The sequence below is a fragment of the Triticum urartu genome, chromosome 6 (assembly GCF_003073215.2).
Source record: "Triticum urartu cultivar G1812 chromosome 6, Tu2.1, whole genome shotgun sequence".
Taxonomy (NCBI): Eukaryota; Viridiplantae; Streptophyta; class Magnoliopsida; order Poales; family Poaceae; genus Triticum; species Triticum urartu.
In genome coordinates this window covers 122,710,766-122,728,574 of record NC_053027.1, presented here as the reverse complement: position 1 = coordinate 122,728,574, position 17,809 = coordinate 122,710,766, and the positions used below count along the sequence as shown (strand labels likewise).

Below are 17,809 nucleotides of genomic sequence, written 5' to 3'. Positions count from 1 at the left end.
GGGAGGCGCGCCCCATCCTCCCGTTCCCGTTCCCCACTCCCACTCTACACTCCGCAGGCGACTAGTCCCCACGAAATCCCTAAGGCTTCGCGGCGAGCGCGGCCGGCGGGAGAGCCGGCGACGAGTTAATTCAAGGTAGCAAAGGATTCCGCAGCAGTTCGACGAGGGGTGAGGGCGGCGGGCGCGTGCCGGAGAAGGAGGACAAGGAAACGACGACGGGGGAGGGGGGCGGAGCTGGTGGTTCTGCGTGAGGCGGCGACGAACCCGGGAGACGCGAGTTCCTGCTGCTTCGACGACCCGAGGTCAGTTTCTCATACGATTCCCCTGCTCCCCCCACGTCTAGTGGTTTGCTGGTGTTTCGTCGCCGACGGCCTCGTCGTCATCAATGACCCGCAGGTGAGGCTCCCGGAAGGGAGGGAGGGATTTTTGTGGCTTGATACCTTTTTGACTACCTAATGATTTTGTGGAGGTGCTTCAGACCTATTTCTCGCGCCATTGGGCTGCGGCATCATCTGCCCCCCACATATTCAGATGCATCCACTGCTGAAGTAGGGTTCACCCAGAACTCGGGCAATTTTTCCAGACGTAGGCAATACTGTGTGTTTTGTAGGCATTTAGACATAAATTAGTATGCAATAAACATTGTGTTTTAGTAGGGAATCAGAATAGATAGTTTCTAAGGTCTAGCAGTTCTGTTTTTTTTTTTGTAGTCAATCAGATATGAGATAAGTAGGCAAATGGCGTCCTAGCAGTTTCTAAGGCTTGCAGCAGGAGCTACTGAGATGTTTCCTGGAATTGATTGTCAACATTCGTAGAAGAAGCTTGCCAGTAGTATCAGTCAAAAAATGCTGCCACACGCGATGATTATGTTTCTGCGTGAAATGAAATGATGCGGGTGTAATTAGTTTAGGAGAATAATCAGTATGAAATGCAGGCAAGCATATAGAGAAATATAGGCAATCAGATAGAGATTTATAGGCAACAGTCATTTAGAAAATAGGCAATATTGTGTGTGTTTTTTATTTTTATTTTCGAGTTTATTTGATGATGACCAACCAGGCTTCAGCTTGGTCTTTGTCCTGGTTTTCTGGATTTGGATGTAGGAATGACCGACTAAGTTACTGTCTGGTTTGCAAGGATGGATGGGATGGTGCCGACGGAGAAATTTGCAGGTCTTAGCGTTCCATATGAAATAAAACCAAATTAAGCCAGCTTAATTGAATCAACTTTTTTTAATCAAATGAAGGCAAATGTGTTGCCTCTGTTTTTGGGGGGAAAACGCAGCGTTTGTTTGGCGTGGAAACTTCATCCTTCCTGATACGTGTGGATACCTTCTGCTTCGAGAAATTTTTTTGGTCTATATATGTGTGGATACATGAATCATTTTCACTTTTGCTGCTTGCTTTTTTCCACATCGTATCATCCCAGTTGCTTCATTTTATTTTGCTACCCCTAATCAATATCATCATACACCTGAAAACTGACATTTATGAGAATTTTCATGAATTCACATGCTTTTTTGTGGATAGTTAGCATGTTTTTAATGATCTATATATCTCGACAATGCATGTAGAATAATGGGAGGGGCAACTCTATGTATTCTTTTTTCTGCAGTCGTAGGCGCGATCCCAAAACTAAAACAGATTTCATATGCATCCCACATTTTCTTTGTCTTTTCTGTGTAGGCAAGGTTTTGCCTCCAGTAGTCGGCAAGGATTTTCAACACCAGTTTCTTCGGCATCCCTGGACTGGCAGTATTTAAGATGGAGGACTACATAGATGAGCACACTGGCGAGGTACAGTCCACACACACCCTATTTCTTTTGTTTCTCGTCTCCGATACATGTTTTCCCCAACATTGCCACGACCTCCCGATATCAGCTTGCCCAGTCCGGGCAGAGGCATGGGACAACAAACACATAGGGACAGTCCGGGCAGAGGCATGGGCAACAAACACATAGGGACAGTCCGGGCAGAGGAATGGGACAACAAACACATAGGGAAAGACGCAAAAGTAGATACAAAGCCAGAGGGTGGATACGGAAAGCTCCATGTGAGATTTTATTCCTGTTCTTGAACAGTTTTTAGTAGGCATCAACATCTTCTCATACCAGCCTAACATCCCCTTAATATCTTTTTTTATTGTTTTTCGTTGTGTTTTTCATTCACCACTAAAGACCAGATGAGGACAATATACACGCGGGGTAGGGGTTGGCCTTTTTGTTGGTTACGAGCAGGTCCACTTTGGTTTTTCATCCCTAGTGCCGCCTCACCCGACGAACCAAGTCGTCCATAACTAGACGAACACCCACACCAAGTCGTCTAAACCGAAGAACACACTCGCCTACCACCTCGATGACCTAGTGTCGCCTCACCCAATGAACCAAGTCGCCTAACCTGAAGAACACACTTGCCTACCCCCCTCGGTGACATAGTGTCGCCTCACCCAACGAACCAAGTCGCCCAGAACCAGACAAGCACCCACACCAATTCGTCTAACCCGCAGGACGACACTCGCCTACCCCCTCGATGACCTGGTGTTGCCTCACCCGACAAACCAAGTCACCCAGAACCAGACGAACACCCGCACCAAGTCGCCTAACCTGAACAACACACTTGCCTACCCCCCTCGGTGACCTGGTGTTGCCTCACCCGACGAACCAAGTCGCCCAGAACCAGACGTACACCCACACCAAGTCGCCCAACCCGAAGGATGCACTCGCCTACCCCCTCGATGACCTGGTGTCGCCTCACCCGACGAACCAAGTTGCCCAGAACCAGACGAACACCCACACCAAATCGCCTAACCCGAAGAACACACTCGCCTACCTACCTCAGTGACCTAGTATCGCCTCACCCGACAAACCAAGTCGCCCAGAACTAGACGAACACCCGCACCAATTCGCCTAACCCGAAGGACGACACTCGCCTACCCACCTCGGTGACCTGGTGTCACCTCACCCGACGAACCAAGTTGCCCAGAACCAGACATACACCCACACCAATTCGCCTAACCCGAAGGACGACACTCGCCTACCCCCTCGATGACTTGGTGTCGCCTCACTCGACGAACCAAGTCGCCCAGAACCAGAAGAACACCCATACCAATTGGCCTAAACCGAAGGACGACACTCGCAACCCCCTTGGTGACCTAGTGTCGCCTCACCGATGAACCAAGTCGCCCAGAACCAGACGTACACCCACACCAATTGGCCTAAACCGAAGGGGCGCACTCGCCTACCCCCCTTGGTGACCTGGTGTCGCCTCACCCGACGAACCTTGTCGCCCAAAACCAGACGAACATCCACACCAAGTCGCCTAACCCGAAGAACACACTTGCCTACCCCCCTCGGTGACCTGGTGTCGCCTCACTCGATGAACCAAGTCGCCCAGAACCAGACATACACCCACACCAATTCGCCTAACCCGAAGGACGACACTCGCCTACCCCCTCGATGACCTGGTGTCACCTCACTGATGAACCAAGTCGCCCAGAACCAGAAGAACACCCACACCAATTCGCCTAAACCGAAGGGCGCACTCGCCTACCCGCCTCGGTGACCTAGTGTCGCCTCACCCGACAAACCAAGTCGCCCAAAACCAGACGAACACCCGCACAAAGTCGCCTAACCCGAAGAACACACTCGCCTACCCCCCTCGATGACCTAGTGTCGCCTCACCCGACGAACCTAGTCGCCCAGAACCAGACATACACCCGCACCAAGTCGCCTAACCCGAAGGACGTACTTGCCTACCCCCCTTGGTGACCAAGTGTCGCCTCACCTGATGAACCAAGTCACCCAGAACCAGATGAACATCCACACCAAATCGCCTAACCCGAAGAACACACTCGCCTACCTATCTCAGTGACCTAGTGTCGCCTCACCCGATGAACCAAGTCGCCCAGAACCAGACGAACATCCACACCAAATCGCCTAACCCGAAGAACACACTCGCCTACCTATCTCAGTGACCTAGTGTTGCCTCACCCGACGAACCAAGTCGCCCAAAACTAGACGAACACCCACACCAGCACATTTGTGTATGCTGACCTCCTAGACGTGTTGGCTTTCATAGAGAATCCAAGGCGGAGAGCGTAGGCTTTATAGTGTGTCTTAGCACCTTCAAGCGTGTGAAACTCCATGCCGATATAAGGTTCCTATGGGCTAGATCGCACCTCATTCTCATCAAAACCTAACAAGCCAGCGTCACATGTGCGACCTTGTCCACCATTCCTAGGCAGAGTTAAAGCCGGGCTGAGCACGGCAGGGGCGGGCGCAATAGTTTCAGCAGTTGCCGTCGCGTCAGACACACCAGTAGCAGCAACCGCCGCAACACGAAACCCCGCACCGACGACATCTATGACAGGAGAAGAACACAAATCCGGCGACTCGCCCACCCCGTCGATAGAGATAGGGACCTTCTCAGGTTGGGCTTGTGTGCAGTACAGGGGACCACCATCACAATCAACAAAGTCGTCGGGGAGCTCATTGAGATCAAAGCTGCCCATCTGCACATTTTAGAAGACAAAATAGGGGAAGGAATCAATACCGCAAGCGACATAATGTGAACGAAACAGTAGCATTTTTCTTTCTCTTTTTTCTATCATACAAGTAATATCAATGAGCAGAGGGCATTTTCTTTCGGAATCACTGCTAGGTTCAGATACCTGCCTTTTTTGTGTGTGTTTGTAAGCAACTATACTTTTACTTTTTTTAGCTCATCCCTTTTTTTATTTTGTAAGAAACAGGCCTTTTTTTCTTACTTATACCCTACTTATTATTGCCGAGTTTGTAAGAAGCTGGACCTTTTGTAAGCAACTACAGAAGTTTATTATACCCAGATTATTAAAAAAATCATACAAACAAACAACCACGATTCTACAATTAATTAGTTCTCTCTCTTGTTTTTTTGCAGAAGCAAGGTGCAAGACAATTGGCAAGAAACAATTCAAGAACCCACAACTTTTATGCAGTATCATGGTTGTACAGGAGGCAAGGACAGGGGACCAGATTTGGGGCAAGATTCAAGTCAGGTTTTCGCAACACTTGGGTACAGGAGGCAACTATGCAAGTAGTAGAGCATGGGGTACGTACGTGCAAAGGGGGGAGTTCCACTAGCTCTAGTAGAACTGAATTTTTTTTGAATGGACCTGTTATCTTTCTTGTTTTTTACCAGGAGAAACTTGCCCAGTTCTGGCAATTTTTTTGCCCACGTTTTCTTCAGATTGTGCCTGATCAACACAAATAGTTGCAGACAAGGTTGTCTTCTTCACGAATTTTCCACGATCTTTTTGACTTTGATTTTCCCACACCCTTTCTTTACTGTGTTTTTGCTGCGGGAGGGGGAGCTCCCCACTGCTAGGACATGGCGTGCGGCGGCGGCTGGGGAAGAAGTGAGCTGCCGCGAGGTATCTGGGGACGTAGAGTTTCCCTCGTGGTGGGTGGGGTGGGTGAGGTGGGAGATGACGTGAGTGGAGGGTCGCTGTTTATTTTCTGTTTTCTTTTCGCAGGAGACGCGGGGCACGTGAGGGAGGATGGCAACTTTCCTTGTTTGGCGCATGGGGGACCGACGTGGTGGAATATTTCCTAAAATGCCGGCCGCGCTATCCTTCCGTATAGCGCGCGGGCGCTGCGTAGCGTCGTCCAAAAAAAAATACAAGCCCGTCCAGCCCAAAAGAAAAGACTTTGTATACCTAAATAGATTTCTTTGCCTAAAAAAACCTAAATAGATTTATTTTCTAAAAAAATAACTAGATTTATTTTCACTAAAAAACCTAAATAGATTTCTTATAGAAAATACTACATATATAAGAAAATACATCTCCACACATATAACGCACACACGCTTGGTCCGGTGGTTAGCACACGCTTTACCGGCAGAATACACTGTACATAGTTTGCATAGTTTCCGTAAGTTCCAACAAGGTGCAGAAAATGTGTATTCCCATTCTAAAAATAAACATGGCATTTAAAGGAAATAATCACATATTTCGAAATAATGTATGTGAAATTTTCAAAAATGTTTATACAATGCAAAAAAAGTTTTCATAGTTTACAAATAATGTTTGTGAAAATTTCAAATGTTTATACAATGTAAAAGAAAAGTTTGCATAGTTTGATAAAATTCCCCATAATGACTTGTAATTGGGGAACGACTTTTGAAATTCAGAAACATTCTTTATTTGTGACGAACATTTTATGAATTCATGAATATTTTTTTGAATCAGTCAACATTTATTAGAAATTCCCAAACATTGTTATGAATATTTAAAAAAAATTCATCGACATATTTCGTATACACGAACTTTTATTTTTGAATGATGATTTTTTTTGAATCAGTTAATTTTTATTTTAAAATCTCATGAACATTTTATAAATTCATGATTTTTTTAAAAGACAACTACATATCCAGATAATAGAGGACGCATTCCCACAATGCCAAACAGCGTGGTCCTGGCCTGGTGGTTGGCTCGCGCAGCGCTGGTGCCGAGCTTGCCGGTTCGATTCCCACGGTTTGCTGGCTTGTTTTTTCTTTTTATTTCTCGCCCCAAAGATAAATGGGCCCGAAAAGAAAGCTTTCGCCACGCCCGCACGGTGAGGATTGTGGGCAGGTGTAGGATCATGCAACACTATCTAGTATAGCAACAGAGGACTGCCGTGGAAGACTTGTCTTCCGGCGATTGCCGGCCACTGGTGTGATGCCGATCTCCTTCCTCCCCACCTCTTCTTCTCCCTCCTCTCCTCGCCCCCTCCTTGCTCCCTAGCCGATCCTCCCTGTCTTTGCTCGCCTCATCCACTCAATCCTCTCTTTGCTGCCTTCTTTCTCTGTCTCTTCCCTCTCAGATCCCGTTCCCATCTTCTAGATCCAGCCTGATCTAATCCGACGGAGGCCCTCCTGGCCAGATCCGGTTACTCCTCGCCGCCCCCCTCCCCCCCCACACAACCCACTTTCGTTACTCCCAGCCCTGTATTCCTTCTAGTTCGAGTCAAGCTGCAGTAGAATATCAGGATGACTTTAGCTCCTCTTGCCAACGAGATAGAGTGGATCTTAGGAGTGGTCAGGGGGGAGGAGATGGAATTTGATGCTGTAGTACATGGGAACATGACTGACTCTTTTTCTTGGGCAGCGGCGCATTGCCCTAACGCGTCTCGGGCGCCATGAAAGCCATAGCTTGGAATTGCCGAGGTATGGGCCGAGACCTCGGCAATGAACGTTTGCTATTTCTGGCCAATTTGATTCGTTCTACTAAAGCTCAGGTAACCTTTGTTTCCGAAATCAAATCTTCCAAGGATCGGTCGGTTGATCTTGTTAATAGGTTTGATGTTGCTAATAGTTTTGTTGTTCCTTCTAGAGGAGCCTCTGGAGGGCTCTGGCTTATGTGGAATGATGAACTCAATGTGTCTGTTCATAGTGCCTCCTTTCATTATATTTTAGCTAATGTAGTTCATCTAGCCTCGGGTGTTCACTTTTGTTTGATTTGTATATATGGTGACCCCTACCATAGGCAGACTAGTGCTATTTGGAGTCAAGTTTCTGCTTTTGTGTATGATAATTTGGGTAAGCCCATGATGTGTATTGGAGACCTTAATGACATCTTGTATGATACAGATGGTTGTAATGGTAGTGTTAATTATTATCGCATGTCTGCTTTTCGTTCCCTTGTTAAAAATTGTGGTTTTTTTGATATTGGTTTTAGTGGTCCTGCGTACACTTGGCGTAACAAACAGCATACTGTTAGTCCTATTTACAGACGTCTAGACCGATGCCTTGTCAACTCTGACTGGTGTGCGCATTATCCTAATTCTAAAGTGCTCAACTTACCTATTATTCTCAGTGATCATGCGCCCATTCTCGTTTCTACAGACGGTAATTTTCTTAAGCCGAGGCAAACTTTTAAATTTGAAAACTGGTGGTTGCTTGAAAAAGACTTTACTAGCTTTGCAAAATCTGCTTGGAATAATTGCACTTTTACCTCTTTTGCAGCAAAGTCTTCTTCTTTGGCAGGTTCTTTGAAGAAGTGGTGTAAGAAGAAAAAGCCCTTCCAGCAAGAGCTTTTGGAAATTGAGTCCAGTATTAATCAGATTCAGCAGCTTCCAATTCAGCAGCAAAATCACACTTTGGAAAGCTCTCTCACTTTTAGGTATGAACAAACTCTCTCTAAGCTCAATCAATTTTATAAACAGAGAAGTAAGAAGGGTTGGGCCACTGCTGGTGATCGTAATACTAAGTTTTTTCATCAGGCTGTGATCAAAAGAAGAAAAAGAGATACTATTTGTTCCATTAAGGATGAGAATGATGTGCTTCATTTTAAACCTAGTGCTATCACTAATACTTTTGTCAATTATTTTAGATACATCTTCTCTTCGCCAAACAATAACACTGCAAGGCCTTTTCTTAATACTCGTTTGCCTGACAACTCTTTGGATCCTACTTACTTTCTTCCAGATAAACATGAGATTTTGCAGATTCTCAAAGATATGAAGTTGAATGCTTCTCCGGGTCCGGATGGATTTAATGTTGAATTTTATCTGGCAGCATGGGATTGGATTGGCGAGGAAGTTACTCAACTTGTGACTACCTTTTATAAAACTGGTATTTTACCTCCTCATATCAATGACACTAATATTGCTCTCATTCCAAAAAAGTTAGTTCCTCAAGTTCCTATGGATTATCGTCCCATTAGCCTTTGTAATGTTGTCTACAAAATCATTGCGAAATCATTGGCTAATAGGATTAAGCCTCATCTTCCGGACTATATTGATCCGGCACAACAAGCCTTTATTGAGGGTAGAAGAATTAGCGATAACATCATTATTGCTCAAGAGATTACTCACTCCTTCGCTCTAAAATCGTGGAATCATCATGCTTTCATGCTCAAGATAGATCTTGCTAAAGCTTTTGATCGTCTTGAATGGAGTTTCATTGTGTCTGCTCTTACACGTAAAGGTCTGCATGGTCATTTCATTAATTTGATTCATGCTTGCATTTCTTCTCCTACTTTCTCTGTGCTTATTAATGGGCAGCCTTCTCATAAATTTAAAAGTTTCAGAGGTATTCGTCAAGGCTGTCCCATGTCGCCCTATTTGTTTGTTATTGCTATCAATGAATTATCTGTTGCTCTTAATGAAGCTCTAGCTGCTCATCATCTCCAGGGTATTTCACTTGGTCCAGATTGCCCTTCTATTCATTCTCTGTTGTTTGCAGATGATCTGTTGGTTTGTGGTCAAGCCACTATGCAGGAAGCAAATTCTATGGCTCAACTCATCCATCACTTTTGTTATATTTTAGGTCAAACACCAAATTGGGCCAAATCTGCTATTCTTTTAGTACTCATGTTAGTCAAACCACTATTCAAGAGATTAAGCAAGTTTTTCCTGTTTCTATCATGGATAACAATTTCACCCACCTTGGTCATCCGCTTATTCTTCCTGCTAAAAATAGAACTGTTGCTTACAACTTTGTTATTGATAAATTTCTGAATAAATTGCCTGCTTACAAAGCTAATATGCTCTCTCATGCTGCTAGGCTTGAGCTCATTAGGTCTGTGTTCTCTGCTATTCCTGTGTACTACATGTCTAATATTTTGTTTACCAAGAAGTTTATAGCCAAACTCACTGCTATTATAAGGAACTTTTGGTGGACAGGAATCAGAGAGAATAATTCTAACAAGAGCCTTTGTATTAGGGCTTGGAAGGACATTTGCAATTACAAACAGGAAGGTGGTCTTGGCATTAGGAACTTGCAAGCAATTAATGAGGGCTTACTTCTTGCAGCTGCTTGGAGGCTTGCTAAAGACCCTTCCTCCCACCTTCATCTTGTGCTCAAATCTAAATACTTCCATGATGCCTCTATTTGGACTGCTATTTCTACTACTCCAAAATCTGCTTTCTGGTCATCCATTTTAAAAATGTTGCCTAAACTGAAAGATCACTCTTTTTACCAACTCACGCAAGGGAATATCTCTCTTTGGAGTACCCCTTGGTGTTCCCTTTGGGCTTCTGTTCATGACAATCTTATTATTCAGCCTTCAGGATACATATATCCTTCTCTTGTTAAGGACCTTTGGATACCGGGTCAGAAAGTTTGGAACAATGACCTCATTAACTCTCTCTTTCAACAGCCTCTAGCCTCTGTTATCGTTCAAACTGACATTATTCACCAAGATTGCCCGGATATATTATGTTGGGATCTAACTCCTAATGGTACTTGTTCTTCCAAGTCCACTTATAAATTGTGTTTGCAGGATATTCATGTCAATCCAAGAAATACTCCTTCCCAAGTTTCTTTGCAGATGAAAAATCTTCTCAAGTTGATTTGGAAGCAAAAGTTGATGATCCCCAGAGTTCAAACTTTCGCTTGGAGACTCCTTCGGAAAGCTCTTCCCACAGGTTTGAAGGTTGGGCGCTTTTCCGTACATATTTCTCAATATTGTTGCAGATGTGGTCAGCAAGAGGATGAGGTTCACATGTTTTTTTTTTGTGACTTCGCTAGAGCTGCTTGGTTTTCTCATCCTTGGTTCATCAGAACAGATGCTTTAGTTCAGATCTATACCAATATCCATAGTATTATTCTTGCTTTACTTAATATGAACCATCCGCATGCTTCTGTTGTCAACATTCTAAATTTTATGTGGTGTCTTTGGAAAGCGAGGAATGATTATCTTTTTAATAGAAAGAAAGCTACCCCTCACCAAGTTAATATTGCTGCTACTTCTCTATCTAATGATTTCTGTGATCTGCTTAACAGTTCTTCACACCATCAGCCTCAAAACTCCAGTTGCATCTTAACCCATACTAATCAACTTCCCTTGCAGGGACAAACGCTTAAATCAGATCTTCTTATCACGGGACCGAAAGTATATACTGATGCATCTTTTAAGTGCAAAAAAATTCCAGGTTTATTGCATGGAACAGCAGCCACTGGAGTTGGTATCTACATTTCTTTGCCGCACGATCAGAAGGAAGTCAGCGTGCAGATTCAAGCTTCCACCTCAATTACAAGTACTCCTCTGCAGGCTGAAGCGTTTGCTCTTCTCTTGGCTGCAAAAGTAGCTAAATGTCTCAACATCAGCCAGCCGACCTTCCTCACAGACTGTCTCTCTTTGGCTTCATTTGCGGCTAGTAGAAAGATTACTGAAACTGCTACCCCTTGGACTATCAGGAAAGTTTTAGCTGATTTCTTCTGCTACTCTTCAGACCTTCAACCTAGAGTGTTCCATATTTCCAGGGAAATTAATGGAATTGCTCACAACGTCGCTCATCAGGTTCTTACATCAAATGTAGAACCTGACATATGTTGTTTTGCTTCGGCTCACAGGAACATGGCTTGCCCTGTAGTTTCTCTCCTCTCTAATTTCGAGTTTGAGGGCTTTGTAATTCATGCTGTACGTTGCTATTGAGCTGAGCTGAATGGAAAGTTTGGCGCTTCGTGCGCCTTTTGTTGTTCAAAAAAAAGATAAATGGGCCCTGCGTACCTTTTCTTTTTATTTCTCGGCCTACAGACAAATGGGCCCGTCAGCTATGGAAATACGAGATACATATGCAACGTGTAGAGTCAGGACTGCTGTTTCAACCTCAGGGACCGTATTAAGTACGTATTTTCTTGTACGGGGCCGTATTAAAGCAATACGCAAGTTCCAGGATCAAGTTGGACGTCACCAGCGACTACAAGGACTATATATGCAATTATCTCTCTGTCCTCAGATGGCTTCCTCCGGCAGCGATGAGGGGTTGGATGGCTGGTGGGGAAGGTTTGGATGCGGCAGCGAGGACTCCTCCGGAGTCGCCAGGAACGACCGGGAGGCAGTTTAGCTCGCGAAAGGGTGTTTCTATAGAAAATATCATCATATAAAATCATACATGTTAAATTTGAAAAAAATGTAAAAATAAAAGGAAATTGCCATGATCAAGGACGATTCAAAATTGAGATATTTTTTAAAAAGGAATTTGCTATGGCCGGATAATAGAAATGCCATGACAATAAAAATAAATACGCCATGATACAAATATTAAAATTGCCGCAAAAAATAATATTAAAATTTTCATTCCTAATATTTTATTTGTCAAAAATAAGAAATTGCACAAAGAATATTGCATGATTCAAAAAATAAAAAATGTGATGGCATTAAAAATAGTAATTAACCATGCAATAGATTAAAAGTGCCATGCTCTTAATAAAAGAAAAGGTCATGCTCTTAACGATAAAAATGCCATGTTCTAATAATAAAAATACCATGCTCTTAATAATAAAACTGTCATGCTTTTCAAAATAAAAATGCCATTCTATAGATATAGATCCCAGTAACAAAACTTTTATGAACTTGCCATGTGAACATAACTGGTTTTATATAAAACTTGCCATGCTAACAAACAAGGTGGTACATGCGAAAACAATGCCATGTGTTTTCTTTGAACACGGTACAAACGCAAGCGCTCATATATACATGCATATACTCACCTCTATGAATACATACACGCACACCCTACCTCTATGAGCACCTCCAAAGACTGAGCCGGCATATCATCTTGAAATTTACGAAGTCACCGTAGGCACCTCATTGTCGACGGGAACATCTTCTCCCACTGAATGTGCATCGCCGGAAATCCTAAAATAAACCTAGAAATAAATGCGAGCACCAGGATTTGAACCTGATGGGCTGAGAATACCACAGTCCCTCTAACCATCCAACCACAACATAATAAATTTTGCCATTTATTGTTAAAAAATTCCATGGCAAGTTACTGAAAGTGGCCAAAGGTTTTCCCATTTCTTTAGTACACAAAAGTTATGAATTTTGACCAACTATTACTACGTGTGCTAGCTATAGTTGCCAATCACTCCTGAACGGCCTCCGGAAAAAGCAAATCGTAGCAAGGCAAGAAGTGGCGACTGCGGCTACCTTTGTGTCTCGCCGGCATCGCCGCTGGCTCCCTCTCCCTATGCTAGCACTCTAGCGGCGGGAGGGACGGGGAACCTCGGAGCTGTATGTCGGTTGTGTTCAAAGTAGGGTTAGCGTTGAGGGAGATGTTGCCGAGGCCGTTGCGGCAGTGGCGCGTCTGAATACTTTTCCTCAGTCTTCATACGTGGTCAGGCGAGGCTCTTGTGTCCGTCTAGGAGCTAGCGGGGTTTGGGATCCTCGGATCTTGTTGAGGTCGTGGGCTATGGTGTATGGAGGTCGATCAACACTAGCTGAGCAAGTTCTCAGATGGTTTATGGTTTTGCAGAGATGGAGCTTCTTCTTCCTCCTCGCCAGTATGATCTACTGCTGCTATTCGTCCTTTTTCTTTGTGCTGCTGCAGAAGGGATGTCCTGCTTTGTGGGTGGTTGGCCCGGCCGCGGTGTCGGAACAAAATCCTAATTCTCTTTAAACCGGAAGGGGCACATATGACGGTACTCAAAGCCATACATGGTGAAGGCTGGTGCATGCTTACTGGATACACAAGTGTGTCCTTGTCCTTTTGGCACCCGAGCAAAGAAAAGGTGGGGCATTGTGGCAGTGATGATGTCGTGGTTGAAGAAGATGTCCTGTTTGGGGTATGGTTTTAGTTTCTTTTGTTGCAGGGCTCTTTCAAAAGGTTAGGGGTGATGACACAGAGCTCCGGAAATCTTCGTGATTATGGTCATTTTAGGATGCTCTTTGTTATTCTGCTCAATCGCGAGTGTGTTAGTGTGTGCTTGTACGGATTCAGTACTTTGTACTATTTCGTGATATGAATACAAGCATACTTTCTCAAAAAATGAATTTTGCCAAAGGTTTCCATAAACAGTTTCTCTCTATTGTGAATTTTGCCATTTCTTCTTCCTACATAAAATTCAAAAAATGCCATGGGGGTACCCCTGTACAACATGTTCAGTCATATCCGACTCACATCCAAAAAATGTTATGGAATTTCAAAAAATCTTGTGTGAATGGACTAATGATTTTTAAAATTGCCATGGTTTAAAAATTTGTATTCCAAAAAGGTCATCTCACCACTATGGCAGCGTGTTCAATCGCATACAAAAATGGCATCCTCCAACTAGTATAAATGTCATGGTACCTAAAATAAAATAACCATGTTCTCAATAGTAAAAACTGCCATGGAGCCTATAAATAAATTTGCACATGGACAAACTAGCATGAGTCAACATGTATATGATGTTTGTGGTGGTTACCTAAAGAATTTCCACAAGAAAACAAATTGCCATGTAAACAATTCAAAAACACTCATACAAAACTTGTCATGCGAACACCTGCTCGGCATCTTGGGCGGGCTCAAAGTTGGTGAGTTCGGGTCGGCGATGCGGGCGAAGCCGGCCGGAGTGCCATATGAGAGCATCTTCAGCCGCGCTCTCAGAAAGGCCTCCCTAAACGTTTTTTCGCGCCGGCGCAGAAAAATCGGCCCAATCACGCCCTCAGGAGCCCGATTTTCGCCGGCTTGGGCCGAATTTAGCGCCGGCGGACCCAGGCCGAACCCGGCGCGCTGGGGGGCGCCGGGGCGAGCGGTTTTTGGCGCGAAAGAGCCGCGGGCCCGCCACGTCAGCGACACCGCGCGTTTTCTTCCCCGAACACCTCAATTTCCCGCGGGTTATCAATGGCAAGGCTGCCGTCGGTCAGCCTTACCAGTGATTCCTCACGGGCGGCGCGTCAAGGGGCGGCGCGCCGATGCCTCCCCTCCCTCGCACGCGTACACACGGGGCGGCGCCGCTATATAAGCCGGTGGCCTCCCTCGCCTCTGGCCACACCAGCCACACCAGCCCTAGCCCGCCCTCTACCTCTCCCGAGCGCCGCCGCCGAGCCCTCCCTCTCCCTCCCTCCCTCTCCCGATGGCCGAGCGATTCCCCGATGATGAGGCCGCGGCCAACGGCTTCGGCCGCCGATCGCTCCGCGAACAGGAGTCTTGGCTCCTGTTTCAGGCGAACATCCCGGCCCCGCCGGACATGTGCGCCGGGCCAACGGGGTGGAGACTCAACAACGGGGGAGTGCCCGTTCCCCCGTTGCCCGACGCCATGGCGAAACCGGGCTACTTCCCGACAAGGTCGACGTCGTGCGCGCCTCCCTCACCGACGCCCAGCTCGCCCTCCTCGAGTACGCCGCCGACAACATAGCGGCGTGGACGACGTACTTCCAGCGCCGGCAGCAGCAGAGGATGGCGTCCACCAACGGCGCGCCGGTGGTGGGCGAACTGAAGAACAGCGAGGGACGCCACCTGTGGTGGGGTGTCCCCGGCCGCACCCTCGAGGGCGTTCTGACATACCTCGAGGGCGGCAACGACCCGCCGTTGGCATACCCCCCGGCGAGGGCGGCCGCCATGGCCACGACTCACCGCCGACGCGACGGGCAATGGTTTCCTAGGAGGTTCGGTACCTCCTCCTCTTCCCGCTCTTCCTCACACTCGTCCGGCGCTCTGGCACTGCTCGGTGTCAAGGCCGAGCCCGCGGCGGAGACGCCGCTCGGCCGACGCATTCGCAGCGCTGGCATCGTCATCAATGAGGGCGGCCGGCGCACCCCCTCGTCGGCTCCTCCATGCTTCGTCAAGCCCAAGACGGAGCCGAGCCTAGCGCCGGTGCCGGTGAAGACAGAGCCGGGCCTCCCCGCGGTGAAGACGGAGCACGGCGGCGACGTTGATCTCGACGACGACGCGGCCCTAGAATGGGCGCGGGCGGACTCCCTGAAGATGGCAAGGGAGCGCCAGTGCGCCGCCCTGCGGCGATTCGCGCAGCGCCGCGACGAGGGAGGAATTGTCGTCATCGAGGACAGCGACGACGCCGCCGCGCCGCCGCCACCACCCCGCATAGGCGGCGCCGGTCAGGGGTCCACCAAGGACGACCGCGTCAAGGAGGAGAAGCTGGACGACGATGACGGTGGCGACGACGGCAACTACTCCGCTTTTAGCCAGTTCTTTTTTTAATTATATATATTATGTAATAAAAACCTGCTTTTTAAATGTAATATATGCCGAACTTCGCCGAACTTTGAACTTTGCTATATTTTTTAATTTTTTTAACGCGCCTGGGGATGGCCCTGGGACCGGCGGCTGGGGACCAACTCGGCCCCAGGCCGAGTTTTTGCGCCGGCTCACCCCCAGGGGGCGATTTAAGGCGCCCCCTGGGGGGCCAACGGCTGGAGATGCTTTGAGGAGTACTGTGCCTACCGCGCACCAAGTCTGAACCACTTCTTGATTTCTTCTGTTTGCTCTATTGATCTGCAACTAGTAATCAAAACTCTTCTCTTCTTATAACCATTTTTGTTTATAGGGTTTCATTATCTCTACTTATACCTAAAAACAATACTTATTAGGGCATCTTCAACACCCGTTTGGACATCGGAAGCCATCCAACGCGGGCCTGTATCGGTCCACGGGGCTGGACGCGATTTCTCCCGTAAACCGGAGACAAACGTGCGGGGTTTTGCGGGAGTCCGGACCGATCCCAAGCACTACTTTAACCGCCTTGGCGCAACAAAAACCTCATCCCCTCCCGCGTGTTTTTGGTAGCGCTGCTCTAGAGTGTCGGTGCCCGCATTCATGCTCGGCCAGAGCAGACGCGATCGCTCATTGGCGCCGACATTGAAGCGGCGCACTGGTTGGGAGAGCGCCGCCCGCACCGCTTCCTGATGCAGGCGATTGCTGCGCGTTCAAACGACACGACGACCACTCGTCCTTCCGTCTGCCGCCCACATTGATGGCACACGGTTGTTGAGACGTCTCCTCCGATGCCACCCATCCGTCCCTCCGCCACTCACCATTGCTATAAAAACCGATGGCCCGACCATAGACGCAGTCATCCACCTTCGACCCCTCCCTGCACCACTCCCACCATGGATCCCTGCCCCGTCAAAGCTCTCTGGGGCGGGCTGATGTTGGACTAGGAGGAGATGGTTGCCATTGATGCCAGCTGGCTGGCCGGCAGGTAGCCGGAGGACGCCGACGCCGACATACTGACGCCACCCTCCTCCTCCACGCCAACCTCGCCGGTGCATTGCACCTCGACCATCGGCGAGGCCCGTGCCCATTACATGGGCATGGTGCAGGAAGAGCAATTCCGGGAGAAGCGTTACGACTATTCTCTACTTACCTGAGGTGACTTTTGTAAAAAATTAAAGGGTGGGTCGTTCGGTTTCCATCCCATTCCTACATTTTGTATCCAAGCCTCGAGATGTGCTGAGTGCAGCCGGAGCACCAAAACCTTCGGAGCACAGAATATTTTCCCAAGGAAGAGGTTGGGGACCAAATACTTGCTCACTGCTACGGCAAGGTGACTCCCAGACAAGGCTGGCCAGCGATCCAGGATCACACCCTTTAGTCCCGCCAAGGTTCAAGCGGGGTTGACAGCAAGCGGGGCTGGCGGCGAGAGTAAGTGGCCCTAAGAGCAACTCCAACGGGCCGACCCAACCGGACAACGCATTTGTCCACTTTTTATCCGTTTGGGTCGACCGTCTGCCCGGCGTCCGTCCTCTTTTGCATTTGGGTCGGCCGCCCGCCCAACGCGCCGACCCATTTTCATGTCCGCACTTAATTTTTAAAAAAGGCCCACGGCGCATGTCTCATGCCGGCACCATGCCAGCGTCGGCATACATTGCCGGCTTCAAAAAATATCACCACACAATTCACGCTGGCGCACTCGCCAGCGGCCGGCACACATGCCATCACACAAAAAGCGGGGACCTGATTTCGACCACGCCATCGCGGCCCGTGGTCATGCCAACACACAAGCCGGCATACAAAAAAGGAAGGCGCTCGCGGCCACGAGATCACTCGTCGGTGAACTTGAGCATGTCGGCCTGCATCTTCTCGAACCACGACCTCTTCCTTGGCGACACGGTATT

At 47.5% G+C, this 17,809-nt stretch overlaps 1 long non-coding RNA gene across 1 annotated transcript; it reads left to right on the top strand.

Annotated features, from left to right (window-relative positions):
* Positions 1-5,301, top strand: LOC125516797. The gene is made up of 3 exons (XR_007287398.1): positions 1-302; positions 1,686-1,796; positions 4,918-5,301. It is a non-coding gene; the product is annotated as an uncharacterized LOC125516797 (long non-coding RNA).
* Positions 5,302-17,809: the final 12,508 nt, after the last annotated feature.